Genomic DNA, 6,841 nt, shown 5'->3' on the forward strand with positions numbered 1-6,841 from the left:
CATCTGCTTTTCTTGATTATAATGCTTCAATTCTAACAGGGTTTAAATACACCTTTCATTAAGAGTCCTTTCTCCATACAAAACCACATAGACTGGTTGGGAAACTTTTCCAGTATGCAAGCTGTCTCCTTTCTCCACCAACCCTTACAGGCCATTAGGGCCACCAGCTGTCAATTACTTGATGTCATTATGACATTAGGTGATAACTTCAAAGTGAGTGGTAGCTCCTCTGAAGTCTGTTTGCTGATGGTTTGGATTCAAACTATTCTGCAAATGGAAGTTTCCCCTCTTAGACTTAAAGAAAAAAATGTCCATTTTCCAGGCAAGGTTTGATTCTATACCATGCCTGTCTGCAAACAGGCAAAGGGGGTGTCTCTCACCACCCATCAGATGATTGATGCTGAGAACAAACTCCTTTGAAGAACAGCTCAGTGCAACTCAGCCAATCTCAGCCACATATTTACCTGCCCCACACCTGGTCTTACATATAGCACCAAGTGTTAGGCAGGCAGGTGAATGCAATTAGGAGAAAATGCATCAGCCAGATTAGTTGCATGGGCCAGAAGTTCCTCATTGCAGTACGGACTCATTGTTAAAACCGTGTTTATGGAAGACAATCTTACTCGGCTACGAGTGATCGCCAAAGAAAGAAGATACCAAGACTCAATATGAACACTAATATCAAGTAATTCTTAGAATTTATATGTCACTTTGGGCACGTTCACCAATCTTTTGCCCACTTATCCCCATGTTGCAATTGTAAGAGACTGTGGTGTTGTATTTTATCTGTGTGTGACAAGCCCCAGCACCACACTCACCCACCCCACCTGGGAATCGGACACGTCTCCAGGCTACAACTCCTTTTCAGCCCCTACTCTCACACTCTCATGTTTGCAAGCAGACGAGGAACTGTGATACTCAAGGCCAGAAGTACTTGCCTCTTGCAGCCCAAGGAGGAACTCTCTCTCTATTTCTTCTCTGCTTCGCTACCTTTTCCATAGTGCACATGCAATGTCTACCAGAACTAGTATGCAGCCAGCTTTTTAATATCCTGCAGCTTTATCAAAGCATAAAATCCCCAAGTAATTTTACATCTGCATTATAATTCTGAAAATGTCCCCGTTCAAGCCAATGGCAGTCTATTATGTGGAATGGTGGTAGGAAAAACACAGTGTACAAGGCAACTTGTTCTTCATGTGATTGGAAGTGGTGGTAGGGAAGGGTAATGCAGGATATAATTGCCATTTCAAAAGCAGTCCCACATTTAGGTTATAGTATTTTCTCCATGTGAAAATGGCCCTTGTCCATGCAAAATCTTTTTAAAAGTTTGAAGCAACCAGAGCTGGAATTTTGCTTACTTAAGGGTAGTTTGCAGTCTCAGTACACTATCTTCGAAGGGCCTCAAATCCAAAGACAAGACATACATACAAGTCCTGCTCTCAGATATGTGTGTTTGGTTAATTTTATTGTAAAGCAGCAGGGATCAAGAGGTAAGGATGAAAGGGAAGGGCCATTGCTCAGTGCTAGCAGCCATGCAGATGCTCACAGGTTCAATTCCAGCATCTCCAGGTAGCACTACAAAGCCCCACCTACAATGCTGGAGAGCCACTGCTGGTCAGTGTAGGAAATAAAGCATACAAGCTGAAAGCGTATGCAGATATAACAACAGTGGGAGATCCAAACAGCACATTTCCGAAAGTCTTATAAAAAGTACAGGGTTTTGGACTGGTGGCAGGTTCAAAACTAAATAAAAATAAAAATAAACTTAGTGAAAAATGTCTCAGAGCAAGACAAGAAAAAGATTCAGCAGAAGTTAGAAATAGGGGTTCACAAAAAAGTTAAATATTTGGGAATATGGTTGACAGCTTAGAATATTAATATATTTAAAGTTAATTATGAAAGAGTTTGGGAAGAAATAAAAAGGAACTTAGAGATCTAGGGAAGGATGAATTTATCACTTTTAGGAAGAATTTCAGTAATTAAAAAGAACGTATTGCCAAAAATGTTACTCTTATTTCAGTGAATCCCGGTGATAAGCAATGTGAGCTGCTTCAAAGAATGGCAAAAGCATATTCCAAGATTTATCTGGAAAGCGAAGAAACCGAGAATAAAATACAAACTTCTTACTGACATTAAAGACAGAGGTTTCTCTCTACCAGATTTAAAATTATACTTTGAGGCAACCTGCATTTTCTGGATTCGGGATTGGATTAAATTAGAGAATACAGACCTGTTAGACTTGGAAGGGCATGATAATAGATTTGGTTGGCATGCATATATACGGTATCGGAAAGCAAAAATCCACAAAGGATTTCATAATCATATAATAAAAGATGTGATTTTTAAGGTATGGGAAAGATATAAAGATTTAATAGAACAAAAAACACAAGGATGGATATCCCCAGTAGAAGCAGTATCTTTAAAAAAGGTAAATATGAGGACTAAATGGCCAATTTGCTGGATATCAAACTCAGCCAAGAGCATAAGGTCAAACAGATTCCTCACTGGCCTTGCAGACAACTTCATTGTCCAGAAAGTGGGAGAAGCAACAAGAGGAACAGCCATTTTAGATCTGGTCCTAACCAATGTTGATGACCTGGTTAGTGGGGTAGAAGTGGAAGGATCATTAGGCGCGAGTGATCATGCTCTTCTGAAGTTTACTATACAGCGGAAAGGAGCAGGCAAGCATACTAGGACTCAATTTCTTGACTTTAAGAAAGCCGACTTCATAAAACTTAGGGAAGTGCTGGGTGAGATCCCATGGACAGTAATACTAAAAGGAAAGGGAGTTCATGATGGCTGGGAGTTTGTTAAGAGGGAGATAGTAAAAGCACAACTTCAGGCAATACCAATGAGACAGAAACATGGAAGGTGCCTAAAGAAGCCAGGGTGGCTATCTAAAGAACTTTTAACTGAGTTAAGATTAAAAAAGGATGTGTACAAAAAATGGAAAAGGGGGGAAACCACCAAAGAGGAATTCAAACAAATAGCCAGCACGTGTAGACACAAAGTCAGAAAAGCTAAAGCACAGAATGAACTCAGGCTTGCTAGAGAGGTTAAAAGCAACAAAAAAGGCTTTTATGGGTATGTTCGTAGCAAAAGGAAGAACAAAGAAACCGTGGGGTCACTCAGAGGAGAAGATGGTGAAATGCAAACAGGGGACACAGAAAGGGCTGAACTCCTCAATGCCTTCTTTGCCTCAGTCTTCTCCGATAAAGAAAACAATGCCCGACCTGAAGAATTTGGAGCAAATGATTCAGCAGAGGAAACACAGCCCAGAATAACTAAGGAGATAGTACAAGAATACTTGGCTAGTTTAGATGTATTCAAGTCTCCAGGGCCAGATGAACTGCATCCAAGAGTATTAAAAGAACTGGCAGATGTGATCTCAGAACCACTGGCAGTCATCTTTGAGAATTCCTGGAGAACAGGCGAAGTCCCGGCAGACTGGAGGAGGGCAAATGTTGTCCCTATTTTCAAAAAGGGGAAAAGAGAGGACCCAAATAATTACCGCCCAGTCAGTCTGACATCAATACCAGGGAAGATTCTGGAGCAGATCATTAAGCAAACAGTTTGTGAGCACCTAGATAAGAATACTGTGATCACCAATAGTCAGCATGGATTTCTGAAAAATAAGTCGTGTCAGACTAACCTGATCTCGTTTTTTGACAGAATTACAAGCCTGGTAGATGAAGGGAACGCAGTGGATGTAGCCTACCTTGCTTTCAGCAAGGCATTTGACAAGGTGCCCCATGATATTCTTGTAAAGAAGCTGGTAAAATGCGGTCTTGACTATGCTACCACTCAGTGGATTTGTAACTGGCTGACAGACCGAACCCAAAGGGTGCTCATCAATGGTTCCTCTTCATCCTGGAGAAGAGTGACTAGTGGGGTGCCACAGGGTTCTGTCTTGGGTCCAGTCTTATTCAACATCTTTATCAACGACTTGGATGATGGACTCAAGGGCATCCTGCTCAAATTTGCAGATGACACCAAACTGGGAGGGGTGGCTAACACCCCAGGGGACAGGATCACACTTCAAAATGACCTTGACAGATTAGAGAACTGGGCCAAAACAAACAAGATGAATTTTAATAGGGAGAAATGTAAAGTATTGCACTTGGGCAAAAAAAATGAGAGGCACAAATACAAGATGGGTGACACCTGGCTTGAGAGCAGTACATGTGAAAAGGATCTAGGAGTCTTGGTTGACCACAAACTTGACATGAGCCAACAGTGTGACGCGGCAGCTAAAAAAGCCAATGCAATTCTGGGCTGCATCAATAGGAGTATTGCATCTAGATCAAGGGAAGTAATAGTGCCACTGTATTCTGCTCTGGTCAGACCTCACCTGGAGTACTGTGTCCAGTTCTGGGCACCACAGTTCAAGAAGGACACTGACAAACTGGAACGTGTCCAGAGGAGGTCAACCAAAATGGTCAAAGGCCTGGAAACGATGCCTTATGAAGAACGGCTAAGGGAGCTGGGCATGTTTAGCCTGGAGAAGAGGAGGTTAAGGGGTGATATGATAGCCATGTTCAAATATATAAAAGGATGTCACATAGAGGAGGGAGAAAGGTTGTTTTCTGCTGCTCCAGAGAAGCGGACACGGAGCAATGGTTCCAAACTACAAGAGAAAAGATTCCACCTAAACATTAGGAAGAACTTCCTGACAGTAAGAGCTGTTCGACAGTGGAATTTGCTGCCAAGGTGTGTGGTGGAGTCTCCTTCTTTGGAGGTCTTTAAGCAGAGGCTTGACAACCATATGTCAGGAGTGCTCTGATGGTGTTTCCTGCTTGGCAGGGGGTTGGACTCGATGGCCCTTGTGGTCTCTTCCAACTCTATGATTCTATGATTCTATGATTCTAATATTTAGAGAGCTGTTAACAGAAGTGGATAACCAATTACAGTTAAAAGAATTTGAGGAAATTAGAGAGAAGGTAACAGATTGATTACAGTATTTTCAAATAAATGAAAAATTAAAAAATGATAAAAAGAAAGGTTTTAGCTACACAATATCAATAGTTCAAAGAGAAATGTAGAATACAAAATTACTGTCGAAAATGTGTAATTTGCTGTTGGAATGGGAAACCAAAGAGGAAGAGGTTAAGTGTGTAATGATAAAATGGGCAAAGGATGTCAAACATAATATACAAATGAGTGATTGGGAAAGGCGTTGGAGGACGGACTTAAAAATTACTGCATGTTTCTCACTTAAAGGGAACTACCGTATTTTTCGCCCTATAGGACGCACCAGCCCATAGGACGCACCTAGATTTTTTTTTTGGGGGGGGGGGAATAAAGGGGAAAAAAATTATTTCCTCCCCCCCCCCCGGGGCCCGAGCTTCCCCCTCCCCCAGAACAGGACCGAGAGCGATGCCGAAGCTGTGTGCAGCTTTGGCATCCATCTGGGAGCTTGCGGGGCTGGAGGAGGGGGAAGCCCTCCGCCAGCCTTCTAACCAAGTCGGGGGACAGTGGGAAAGGCGCGCTGCGCCTCCCCGCTGTCCCCCGAGCTTGTGGGGCTGGCGGTGGGGCTCTCCTGAAGCCTGCATTTGCCCCATAGGACGCACACACATTTCCCCTTCATTTTTGGAGGGGAAAAAGTGCGTCCTATAGGGCGAAAAATATGGTATATGAAAATGATGTACTAATGGTACTTAACTCTGGTAAAACTTGCTAAAATGTATAGAACAAGTTCTCATAAGTGTTGGAAATGCAGAGAAAAGGAAGGTACGTTCTATCATATGTGGTGGGAATGTAAGGTTATTAAAAGCTTCTGGGAAATGATCTATAATGAGCTGCAGAAAATGTTTAAAATAACTTTTGTTAAAAAGCCAGAAGCTTTCTTATTAGGATCGATAGGAAATGAACTACCTAAAGAACAGAAGAAAAATTTTATGTGCACTACAACAGCCGCCCGAATATTGTTAGCCCAGAGATGGAAGGAAGAAAAGACACCGACAAAAGAAAAATGGCAGATCAAGCTAATGGACTATGTAGAAATGGAAAAATTAACGGTAAAGCTCAAAGACTACAATAACAATAAATTTTTTAAAGGGTGGGAATCGTTTGTTGTTTCTGTGCAAAAATACTGTAAACAAGTTGATACATTGGCAGGGTTTTAAGTAAATGTTTGCAACCAGTAGAAAATTAGACTTAAGGGAAATAATAATGGGAAAAGTTTAAGAATGGATATGCAGAAGAAATTGGTTAAAATAAGGAACCAGAAGGGGGTATGGAGGGAAGTCCAGAGATTTAAAGAATATATAACTGAATTAGACCATGGGCAACTTCCCATGTCTTTATTAGTGATTTAGAGAATTGCAGGTGCCATTTCCCCAAAGCAATTGGCAATCCTGTCCTGGTAGTTTCAGTCCCTAAAATTGATCTTTGTCACTGGGGAGATGGTGGCTTTCTGCTGCTTAACTTAAACGCAGAAAGCAGCAGCTTGTTTCAAAAGATAAAAATGCAGTCCTTGGGACATAATCCGCCACAACATGCTCTCAAGACCTGAGAATACAGCAGCCACATTTTACCTGCAAAAAATGTCTGTGCCAGTTTAACACTGCCTTTCCCTCTGCTTAGAGAAAAATGCTTCCGCAATTCTTGCCAGATACGGCAACTGAAACCTCCCCCAAATTGTCTCTCTGTGTGTGGTTTTAAAGGCTTTCCAGGAAAGACAGCTATTGTGCTTTTATTTTCTGACAGGATCCAGTGTAACACTGATCACTAAATCAGTCACTGGGGGCATTGAAATTCCCACTCCACCTCCCACCACCCTGGGCTTTAGGCTTTTGCACAGGTTTTCATTTCAGTTGGTTGGAGCGTGGTGCTGATAACG

Source organism: Podarcis cretensis (genome assembly GCF_951804945.1).
Source record: "Podarcis cretensis genome assembly, chromosome: 5".
Classification (NCBI taxonomy): Eukaryota; Metazoa; Chordata; class Lepidosauria; order Squamata; family Lacertidae; genus Podarcis; species Podarcis cretensis.